The sequence below is a fragment of the Mus caroli genome, unplaced genomic scaffold, assembly GCF_978045245.1.
Source record: "Mus caroli unplaced genomic scaffold, Mus_caroli_1 scaffold_14, whole genome shotgun sequence".
NCBI lineage: Eukaryota > Metazoa > Chordata > Mammalia > Rodentia > Muridae > Mus > Mus caroli.
Window position 1 is genome coordinate 31,841,393 of NW_028227269.1, and position 12,595 is coordinate 31,853,987.

The following is a 12,595-nucleotide window of genomic DNA, read 5'->3' on the forward strand; positions in this document are numbered from 1 at the left end:
TCAGCAGTTTATTCCTGAAACACTCATTCTGGGCATCTTACATTAGAGCATGGGTCCCTCCTCATTCATAAATAAGGCAGGTGATATAAATGTATATATCTGAGAAATAATGTAACAATGTGAGATAAATGATGCAACTTTAAAGTGTGTAAAAACAGAAATAGGATGAACTCATTTTTATCAGCAAGAGTTCCAAAATTACCAGAAGCCTTTTTTTTTTTTTTACCAGAAGCTTGAAGATGGAGGATATTTATTGAAAGTGTATTCATTTTATTTGAAGCTTCAAGTTTCACTGGATATGGTAGTGAGAACAATAGTAATAGTGCACCCAGTGATTCTTTTGAAAGTTAGGAATGCTTTTCGGCTTTCGGCTCGGAGGAGGCAACGGTGCAACTTTCTTCCGTCGTCCCGAATCCGGGTTCATCCGACACCAGCCGCCTCCACCATGCCGCCCAAGTTCGACCCCAACGAGGTCAAAGTCGTGTACCTGAGGTGCACCAGAGGCGAGGTCGGCGCCACATCCGCATTGGCCCTGAAGATCGGTCCTCTGGGTGTGTCTCAGAAGAAAGTTGGCGGTGACGTTGCCAAGGCTACCCGTGACTGGAAAGGTCTCAGAATTACAGTGAAACTGACCATCTAGAACAGACAGGCCCAGATCGAGGTGCTGCCCTCTCTGTCCCCGCCCTGATTATCAAAGCCCTCAAAGAGCCGCCGAGAGACAGGAAGAAGCAGAAGAACATTAAACACAGTGGGAACATCACTTTTGATGAGATTGTCAACATTGCCCGGCAGATGAGACACCGGTCTTTGGCTAGAGAACTTTCTGGAACTATCAAGGAGATCCTGGGTACACCGCACAGTCTGTGGGCTGCAATGTGGACGGCCGCCACCCTCATGACATCATAGATGACATCAACAGTGGTGCAGTGGAGTGCCCAGCTAGTTAAGAAGCAACAAGAAAATATTTCAATAAAAGACTATCTGATAACCAAAAAAAAAAAAAAAAAAGAAAGTTAGGAATATGATCACTCATGTTCCCCTTAATTATATGATTAGATACACATTTAATGTCTGTAAACAAGGTGTTCTGGGAAAATTGAAGAGTTATAGCTATAGTATTGGGGTGAACACAGCTAAAAACTCAAATAATATAATAACTCCCACCACCATTATATAGGGACTACAAGAATACAGTCAGGTCTAATTCAGCATGCTGAACCGGCATGCTGGGATTTCTATAAAGCTGGGGCTTTGCCCTGAATAAGCTATGCCCTCTATTCCATTGGACAGCCGGCTGAGGACAGTATGCAGTGAGTTGCACTGTTCACCTGCAATCAATTACCAAGAGGGGACCCAGGCTGCTAAGACCAGTGCAGAGCAGCTGCATCCTAGTGCAGCTGGGATCAGCTGAGCAGGGCTGTCAAGAACTCTCGAAATCAATTGATCCCAGGCCAGCTGTGATTGCTTTTTGCCTCTCAAACATCACCTTGCTGCTGCTGCTCCCAAAACTGTTCCAAATGGGAAGAGTGTGCATAGATAATGAAGTTAGGATGGGGAGGACTGGGAGAGAACAGAAGAGTCCCTGCAGGAGAGAAGGAACACGTTAATCTTAATTATTAATTATTTTATGGGTGATTTTTTATTATCTCAAGGAGCAATTTTGCAATAAATTTTTCTTCCCCCTGTCAAAATATGTTCCTGGAAGTAGAACTCTGTTGTCATTTAAATGACTTGTCGAAAAATTGTATTCTCAACTTATTTATTATCACTTTGAATCTCAAACTTTCTTCCTTATTTTGATCATTTCTTAGTTTTAACTAAGTTTCCAGTTACCTCATAGAGATCCTGTTTTACAGTACTCTCCTTCTTGACAGAAATGTGAGTAAATTGCTCAACCTTCAAGTTCTCTAAAATCTTAGCACACAGGAAACACTACTTAAGTAGTGTAGTACAAATGGCAGTTTGCTCTTATAGTTAAGAAAGAGAATTGCATAAGCTAACACACGAAAATTCTTTTTATTGTTCTTAGACTACTGTTTGTAGCATTTACTTCATACCTTTAAAAAGTCCTGAACACTCCGATATAATCAGTATGGGCTCAAGGTATTCATTATGAGAAGACAAGGATATCCGATCAATATGGCACTCATCCACAGAATATTAAATAGACCTTAGCTTACAAGAGGAAGGACTATCACTACTAATGTTCAATACTTTAGAGATGACATACATATTTGATAATTGTTCGTAAAAATAATCTCTAAAAATAAAAATGTAAAGATAATTACTAAGTGTTGAAGATCAATATGATGAACTCAAAGAAAATTGATGAAGATGAAATACAGAATTTGGTGACAAATGCAAACTTAAAAGAAAATGTTGATTAAAATCTAGTTTTTGGCTGGCAAGATTGCTCACTACAGAAAGCCATTTCCATATGGTAATACAAGTCTTCTGAGCTGAGTCAAATTCTAGAAACCGATATAAGTACAGAAGGATGGAACAGCTCTGCAAAGTTGTCCTCTGATTGTATTCCAGCACAGCGTAGAATAGTTGTGGTAAAGCAGAATTATATAACTCCAAGAAATGTCTTCACCAGTCACATTGACCCTTGTTTAAAGACACTGGTACATCACACATGTCTTTGAAGTAAACTGAATCTATTTTGGCATCTCCCCTATGTTAGATTATTTTTTCCTGAAATATATGTAGAATATCTTCCTCAGGCATGTTTTTAGTCGCTGTTGTATTGATGTGCAGAGACAGAGATCCAGGAAGGAGGCTGGCACTGAAGTTTGGTTCTTCTTGCCTCCTGCTGGGATTACAGGTGAACACCACTGTGTCTGGTTCTTGTTTTCGTGCACCATGCTTAATCCATAATATGCCGGCATTCTACTGTCTGATGTGTGTGTGTGTGTGTGTGTATCTATGGCTCTCAAGTTAAAAATTCTTGAAAGTACATGAAGTGTAATGAATATCAGGAATAAATCACAGAGGAGCTGACATTGAAATTGAAAAACCTCTCCAGGTGAGCCCCACCTGAGCTTGAGTTTTTTCTCAGGGACAGAAGTTAAAAAGAACTAGAGATGACATTTCCAGCCTCTGAGTCTGAGGAACATAATGAAACAAAGGGGCAATCTCAGTGACAGATTTTGTAAATTCAGGAAAATTTGGAAATCTGTATTATGATTAGGAAACTGTTTGCACGAATGTTTACTGTTTTAGACACATTAAGTTAAACATTGGTTAAATGCATCTTCTTCTGCCTCTATTTTATCTCTTAAAGTATAGAAGTAATGGCATCTTCCATTATAAAAGGCTGAGAATGTTCACATAAAAATGAAGACAGTACGATGCCAGGTGAAAATCCAGACTAATGGGAATGGTAGTATAATATCTTTAGGATTAGATGTGCTGATAAAAATACTTGTTTTCACAATTTCCTAGATCCCATAAAAATTCTTATCTAGGTAAGACAAAAATAATAGCAATAAATTACAAGGCTTATAAAGACCAAAAGAAACAAACACATGGGAGCAATACCAAAAGATAAGAAATGGTGCAAATGTAAACTTTAATCTGCTGGGATTCTTACCCTGTATACTAAATAATACCACGATGTTTAACATACTTCCTAGGGATTTATAAGTTCTAGGATAGTGGTTAAAGCTACCATAAGAAAGGAGAGCTTCAAGACAACAGAAAACGCAAAAAGAATAAGCAATCCACAAAAAGAAGAAAGAAAGAAAGAAAGAAAGAAAGAAAGAAAGAAAGAAAGAAAGAAAGAAAGAAAGAAAGAAAGAAAGGAAGGAAGGAAGGAAGGAAGGAAGGAAGGAAGGAAGGAAGAAAGGAAGGAAGGAAGGAAGGAAGGAAGAAAGGAAGAAAGAAAGAAAGAAAGAAAGAAAGAAAGAAAGAAAGAAAGAGAGAGAGAAAGAAAGAAAGGAAGGAAGAAAGAAAGAAAACACAAAGGGTTAAAACAGATTTAAGGTAAATATTATCTTTATACATTAATAGCATAGATAAAAATACATAACTCCTTGTTAGAAGAAGCCAGCAGTTTCCTCTCTCTCTCTCTCTCTCTCTCTCTCTCTCTCTCTCTCTCTCTCTCTCTCTCTCTCTCTGTTACATTTCAAATGTTACTTCCTTTCCCTGTTACCCGCCAGAACCTCCCTCTCCAATCCCCCCTCAGTGTGCTTCTATGAGGGTGCTCCCCATCCCAACCATCCTCTCCCACATTACCACCCTGGCATTCATCTACAATGGAGAATCGAGCCTTTACAGTTCCAAGGGCCTCTCCTATTGATGCCAGACGATGCCATCCTCTGTTACATATTCGGCTGGAGGCATGGGTCCCTCCATGTATACTCTTTGGCTGGTGGTTTAGTCCCTGGGAGCTCTGGAGGGTCTGGTTGGTTCATATTGCTGTTCTTCCTACAACTCTTTCAGTCCTTTCTCTAACTCCTTCATTGGGGACCCTTGTCTCAGTCCAATGGTTGGCTGCAAGCACCTGCCTCTGTATTTGTCAGGCTCTGGCAGAGCCTCTCAGGAAACAGCTATATCAGGCTCCTGTCAGTAAGCACTTCTTGGTATCCACAATAGTGTCTAGGTTTGGTGTCTGTATATGTGATGGATCCCCAGGTGGGGCAGTCTCTGGATGGCCTTTCCTACAGTTTCTCCTCCATACTTTGTCCCTGTATTTCCTTTAGACAGGAGCCCTTATGGCTTAAGAATTTGGAAATGAGTGAGTGACTCCATCCATCCCCCATCAGGGGGCTTTGCCTAAATTCTGGATATGCTCTCTATAGGTTCTCCCTCCCCTTTGTTAGGCTTTTCATCTAATCTTGTCCCTGCTGGGTCCTAGGAGCTTCTTGCTTTCCTGGCATCTGGGACTTGCTGGTGGCTACCTCCAGTTCCCCATCCCCCATTACTACACACCTCTGTTCATATTCCTGTCCCTTTGTTTATCATCCCAGTCTTCTCTCATACCTGATCTTGTTCCTCCTTTCCCCATCCCTGTCCTCTCTTCCTCCTAAGTCCCTCCCACCCTCTACCTCCTGTGAGTATTTTGTTCCTCCTTCTAAGAAAGATAGAAGAATCCACATTTTGGGCTTCCTTCTTGAGCTTCATATGGGCTGTGAATTCTCTTTTGGGTATTCCAAGCTTCTGGGCTAATATCCACTTATCAGTGAGTGCATTCCTTGTATGCTCTTTTGTGATTGGTTTCCCTCACTCGGGATGACATTTTCTAGTTAAATCCATTTGCCTAAGAGTTTCATTAAGTCATTGTTTTTAATAGCTGAGTAGTACTTCATTGTGTAAATGTATCACATTATCTGTATCCATTCCTCTGTTGAAGGAAATCTGGGTTCTTTCCAGCTTCTGGCTATTATAAATAAGGCTGCTATGAACATACTGGAGCATATGTCCTTGTTATATGTTGGAACATCTTCTGGGTATATGCCCAGTAGTGGTCTAGCTGGGTCCTCAGGAAGGTCCAGTTTTCTGAGGAACTGCCAGACTGATTTCCAGAGTGGTTATATCAACTTGCAATCCCACCAACAATGGAGGAGTGTTCTTCTTTCTCCAGAGCCTTGCCAGCATCTGCTGTCATGTGAGTTTTTGATCCAGTATGAGGTGGAATCTCAGAGTTGTTTTGATTTGCATTTTCCTGATGACTAAGAATGTTGAACATTTCTTTTGATGCTTCTCAGCCATTCTGTATTCCTCAGTTGAGAATTCTTTGTTTAGCTCTGTACCCCATTTTTAACAGGGTTATTTGGTTCTCTGGAGCCCAATGTCTTGAGTTCTTTGAATATATTGGATATTAGCCCTCTATAGAATGTAGGGTTCATAAAGTTCTCTTCCCAATCTGTTGGTTGCCATTTTGACCTATTAACAGTGTCCTTTGCTTTACATAAACTTTGCAATTTTTTGAGGTACCATTTGTTGCTTCTTGATCTTAGAACATAAGTCATGGGTGTTCTGTTCAGAAAAATTTCTCCTGTGCCCATGTTACACCAAGTCACAACAATTTTATCATAATAAACATCCTAGGTATTTAGCCAAGAAAATTAATCATGTCCATGAAACTTCTTGTACAAGAGTTCCCATAGCAATTTAAGCCATAATCAGTGAAGCTATAAATTCTGCAAACTTTTGTAATAGGAAAATAGGTACATAATTGATCCATTCAGAAGAGTGAATATTAGCCAGATAATTAGAAATGAAATTGCTGATAATGTCAATATAGATAACTACTGACATTTTGTGGATTAAAAACACCCAGACACAAAAGGTGATTATATGATTTCATTCATACAAATACTTAGATCTATAAACCATTCTATGCTTCGTAAGCTACATTGATGTCAACCAGTTTACAAGTTTACAAGCTTACAAGGAAAGTAAGGAAAGAGTTTAAAAAAAAAAGAGGCTCTAGATACGGAAAAACCTTGTGTCTTACCTGGCCAGAGATATATTTGTTTTTAGGGCTCACTTGAATGGTTTGCTCATACTATTATATACAACACTTTGATTGAAACTAACAAAATCCATTTTATCTTATTGATTTGTTTGATGCCTGTCTAGTAACATTAGTTGTTCCATGATTAACCTCACCCTAAGAATACTTTTAAAGGTTCAATTCTTCCTTATGGATAGCATATTTTCTTGTTCACACATTTTTGACAAAAACAAACCATTGTAAATGTGTTATACATTCGCTACTTTTCTTGTTGTTAAGACAAAAGATAACTTACAGAAAGAGAGGATTATTTGATTCATAGTTCCAAGGCATAGTTAGTCAGAAAGGGAAGTATTGGCGATAGGATCTTAGGGCTGCTCCTCATCATGCATCCACAGTCAGGATAAGGGGAAGGATGAACAATGGGGCATAGCTCACTTTCTCTTCTTTATTCCATGTTGGTCATCAGCCTGAAGAATGGTGTCAGCCATAGCTATTAAGGTGCATCTTCCTAACTCAATTAATCTAATGTAGACCATTCCTTAAAGGTGTTCCCAGGCTTGATTTCAAGGTGAGTTTCAGACTCTTATCTTGTGTATGATAGTGACCATTACAACATAATTTACATTATATATATGTGTTACATATATGTATTATGTACAATATTACACTACAGTTATATATTAAAGTGCATAATAGAGCATAGACATCCAAACACCATCTGAAGGAAAATGAAGAGGCCTCTGGATAAGCTTTGGAAACATCATACCATGCCACAAGCCATTATGTGGTGTAGAAGGAGGGTGTGTAGTGGTCTGTAGCAAGCTTCTAAATCTCATCAATTAGCCAACAGAGCACCTGCCATGATATATCTGTGTTATTGTTCCATGGAGCCTGTGGAAAGCATGCCTGGAGTGCACAATTAGAAATTACCATTTATTGCAGAAAGTATGTTGGTCAATTAAGCTGTTGATAATTGTTATTCTCTATGGTACATGTTCAAGATCACAGGGACTCAGAAGACTCAAAAACTCAAAGTTATTAAGCCAGTAACAGCTCTGGAAACTACACTTCATGACTATCTTATGGAAACCCAACAGAAGTTATCTCTGAATGTTGCATAAGTCACCTTGGATTGATAATACTAAGACCTGAGACTCAGTTACCAGCATCAGGCTTTGTCTCTCTAGGAATTGTATCTTCTGAACAAAACACCAAGAGGAAAGTTCTTGGAAAGTCCTTTATCACCAAGTTTTATTCAATCTGGTGCCAGTAAAAGTGATGGGGAAAATCGTATTGTTCTGTACCCTGAGAACCATGTGACCCAGGGAGTGAAGCATAAGACATTTTCTACTTTAACTATGGAGGGGAACATTCCTTCCCATCCTGACTCAAAGATGGGAAGAACTGGAAAGGAAGAGCAGCATCCAGATGCAGTGTAATCCCAGAACTGGGAGGCTGAGGCAAGGAAGCATGAACTCAATCCATAGGAAGTTCCTATTACAGAAAGGAGGATGTGATGAAGGGAAGAAGGGATGGATGGATCAAAGAAAAAAGTTCCAATGTCTAATTCTATGTCAGTCAAGAAAAGAGAAAACAGAAACAAAGAAGGAGTGACCTACATCCTCCATTCCGTATGTAGACTTCAGTGACACTTACCTATTTCCCTTAAAAGAAATTCTTGGGAAGAACAGATGAAAGCATATGGATAAAGAGGGTTAAAAACAATGCACTTGTCAAACATCTGGAGTATCCATTGAAAAAAAATTTCTGACATGAATGCTTTGAGTATACCTGTAACCTTAATAAAGGGGAGAAAAACTTCCCAGGTGTCAAAAATTTCCAAACAATGTTAATGTGTTTTAAAGACTGTAGCTGGTTGCTATACGGTATGGTTTTAAGGTTGAACTTTTAAAAGTTACATGTGATTTTGATCAAGGGCTGTTTCCACAGCCAATTTGATTAGGAGTAATTTTAAAATGTCAGGAAATGTTTGAATGCTCTATATGAACCTACTACTCACAAAATTAGACATAATTTTTTCACCCTTGAGTCTTCTAATTGCTTTATCTAACTCCCTATGTTTAGTCTCCATTTCTTTTTCTTTTCATTTGACATTAGAGAATAATGGTAGTTTAGCTAACTGTCAGAAAATTCCTAACTATAAGCCATACTACAAACAGAATTACAATGCCCATAAAAAGATGATAGATTTGAAGAGGTAAGATAGAGAAATTATATTATTTTAATTAAGTTATTGTTATGTTATGTGCATTGGTGTTTTGTCTGTGTGAATGTGTTAGATCCCCTGGAACTGGAGCTACAGACAGTAACTGTGATGTGGTTGCTGGGAATTGAACCTGGTTCCTCTGGAAAACTAAGCCAGTTCTCTTAACTGCGAGCCATCTCTCCAGCCTCAGGATGTTAAAATTTTAAGATGCAATGGAATCCTTTCCAATGTAAGTAAGATAATCAGACAACTGGAGAATAAGTCAAGGAAGTATACCTTTTAGTTATAAGTATAAAGTATGAAAAATAATGAATAGATAATTTCACATAACATTTTACTTATTGCTGTAAAACAGCATTATATATTTATAAGAATATAGGTTAAATGTTAATTACTATATTTTTAGTTCATAGTTTAGAAAAACTGCAATCATTTAATATTTTTATTATATAAATTTATTACACAAACAAAATGTTTAATATTCATCTTGTGTTATACATTCACAGCAGGGACTTTGTAATATAACATGACAGCAAACATAAATGCATCTATAGCAACCATTATTTTAGAATTATAATTTATATTTATAATTACAGAGTTATATTTAGAATTATATAGAACACCTCCCATTTCAGCTGAGTGTTCCTAGTTTTCTATATTTAAAAACATTTCTGTAATCTAAATTCAGTGTGGCTTTACTGAAATGAATTTAAAACCAGCTACTGAAGATCCTTTATAACTTGGATCTATAATTCTCATTCATACTATAAAAATAAAATTGTTGTTTATCATTTAAGTTTAGCCAACTTAGTTATAAGTTGTCAATGAATCTTCCAACTTAAGATACATATGGCATATAAATATGGGTTGAACCAGAATCACTGGTTTTAGAAGGATTATCAGAAATAAGGCCACTAAGAAGACAGTCAAGCACTTGTCCCTGTAATATGGTGGAGCATCTTTTGGATCTATGCCCAGGAGTGATATAGCTGTGACTTCAGGTAGAACTATTTCAATTTTCTTGAGGAACCACCAGATTTTTGGAGTGGTTGTACCAGTTTGCAATCCCACCAGTAATGGAGGAGTGTTCCCCCTTTTTTCACATCCTCACCAGCATCTGCTGTCACTTGAGTTTTTGATTTTAGCCATTCTGATTGGTGTAATGTGGAAACTTAGGGTGGTTTTGATTTGCATTTCCCTGATGACTCAGGAAGGATTTTTTTCAGTGCTTCTTCACCATTCAAGATTCCTCTGTAGAGGAATCTGTTTAGCTTTGGGACCTATGTGGGAGAGGGAAGAGTGAGGGAGAGGAGAATTGAGGGTTAGGATCAGGTATAGGGAGAGACAGGAGAGAGGCGCAGAGGGCCAGGAGAATGAATGGAAATATGCAGCCACCATGGATGGTGAGTTGTGGGATCTTTTAGGAAATCCCAGAGACTCAGGATGGGGGAGTCTCCCAGGACTCAGCGTAGGTGACTTAGCTGAAGTGGGGATATGGAACCTGAAGAGACCTCTAGTAGTCAGACAGAACCCCCAATGGAGGGATGGGAGCATCAGCACACCTACAAAGTTTTTGACTCCAAATTACCCCATCTAAAAGAAATGCAGGGACAAAATGGAATAGAGACTGAAGGAATAGCTGACCAGTGAACCAATCAACTTGGGATGCATTTCATGGGTGGGCACCAAACCCTGACAATGCTATGACTGATGCTATGTTGTGCTTGCAAACAGGAACCTAGCATGGCTGTCCTCTGAGAGGCTCTACCCAGCACCTGACTGAAACAGATACAGATACTCACAGCCAAGTATTGGATTGAGGTCAGGGATAACTATGGAAGAGATAGAGGAAGGACTGGGGGAACTGAAGGGATGGCAACTCCATAGGAAGACCAACAGTATCAACTAACCCAGACCCTCAGAGCTCCCAGAGACTGAGCATACATGGGCTGTTCCAAGGCTCCCACTACATATATAGCAGAAGACTTGTCTGGTCTCAGTGGGAGAGGATGTGACTAATCCTGTAGAGACTTGATGACCCAGGGTAGGGGGATATCTTGAGGGGCATCCTCTCAGAGGTGAATGGCAGGGGGTATAGGGGAATAACTCTTTAATTGGGATATGAAGAAGAAGAAGAAGAAGAAGAAGAAGAAGAAGAAGAAGAAGAAGAAGAAGAAGAAGAAGAGGAGGAGGAGGAGGAGGAGGAGGAGGAGGAGGAGGAGGAAGAGGAGGAGGAAGAAAGACTCTGAAGAGGTGAAAACATTTAGCAATTTGAACAGCAATATGGTTCTAAAGACATAGGTATATGTCCAAATGTATGAGCTTGTATATGTGCAACATATATAGTTTTAATACCTATTATGCTTAAAATAAGCATTTATTTTAAAGTTTCATGTCAGCTTTCATAACATCACTACTGCACGCCTAACAGCAAAGTTCTCCACTTTGGATTTTATGAATATTCCGTCCCAGCCAATGAATACCTGAGATGCTTGGAGAGTAACTATTAAAGCTGAACTTGACAGAAATTTAATTTGTGGCATACTAAATGTAGCTATTTTCCATTTTTCTTAGAAAAAGTCAAAGGGTGATGCAGCCATATGGGCTACAAATACATCAGCAGGCTGAATCTATTTCTGAAGCACATTCATCATTCTAACACGCCCTCGACATGGTAGGGCAATGGGGATTGCGGTTCTTATTTTAAATAGGATTGGGAAGCCCTGGCAAAATCCTGAGCTGTGGGTGAGAGAGCAATTTAGTCTAGGGCCTCACTTTTGCTTTACAGGAATATCTATTTGTAAATCGTAAGACAAGTTCTCTGTGCTAGTGAATCTGTACTAGATGGTAGGTAAAGTCCGTGTTAATTAAACCCAAAGACTTCTTAAATCCCAGATTGAGTTAAAAAACACAAGTCTGAAGGCCTCAACGCCAAGAGTGCTCTTGTTCAAGGTTGGGAAAGATGGATGCCCCAGTACAATTAGATAGAAGAGAGTAGACTTCCTGCCACATTTGTGATTCAGTTGGGCTCTCAATGATTTGACCCATCCTTATAAAAGGGATGCATAGGGTCAAGTGCTATTCTACTCTGGAAACAGCTTCACAGGATACTCAGAACTAAACATCTACTAACTGACCTTGTAGCCCAGAGCCCATCAAAGTGGATACATAAAATAAACTATCACAGTAGTTTTATCAAATAAAATGAAATGAATAATAATCTCTTAGCATCACCTTATGCCTATTATACATCTAAATCTCCCTAAGCTTCATTGTTCCAGAATGTTTTGCAGCTAATTTCTTCAACCTAAGGTTTTGTCTAAAGCTGTCTCTGAAACAAAAGCGCTTCCTCGGAAGCTTGGCCCTGGTTCTGAGCCTCTTCTGCTCTCCTTTCTCCAAGACACTCGTTTACTGGAGAGACGAGACCACGGTTTTGTTGGCTTCAGATTCTGGAATTGTCTTCTTTTCTGTCATTTGGCTTATATGTCTGCATTTCTTTTTTAAAACTTTTCTAAAGAAAAGAAAAGATTAAAAATTTTTTGCCAAGTGAACTTCTTTAACGGTTCTGGAAAGTCCCTGTTTATAATGGGAAAATAGAGTAAGCCTTGGGTTTTAATTTGTTTTTACAGGGATAATATAATTAGTCCTGATTTCATGGCATCTAACGGCTTCAGGTGCTAAGGACTTTGGAAGATTTTCTTATTTATTAGGTGACAATCTGGATTGACCCCCCTAGGAATTTAATTATTATCAGGGGCTAGAAAAAGAAACAAACTGCAAAAATTCTGATGCCGAAGGGTTTTCACTTCAGTTAATAAAATTAAAAGGATCAAAGGAAATTCTAGAAACTTAGAAACCAGACTTGGAAAATACGTTTTGACTCTGGATGATACACATTCTCA

The 12,595-nt window shown here is 38.8% G+C and overlaps 1 pseudogene; it reads left to right on the forward strand.

Annotated features, from left to right (window-relative positions):
- Nucleotides 1-352: 352 nt before the first annotated feature.
- LOC110307368 (large ribosomal subunit protein uL11 pseudogene) lies at nucleotides 353-1,002 on the forward strand (annotated as a pseudogene).
- Nucleotides 1,003-12,595: the final 11,593 nt, after the last annotated feature.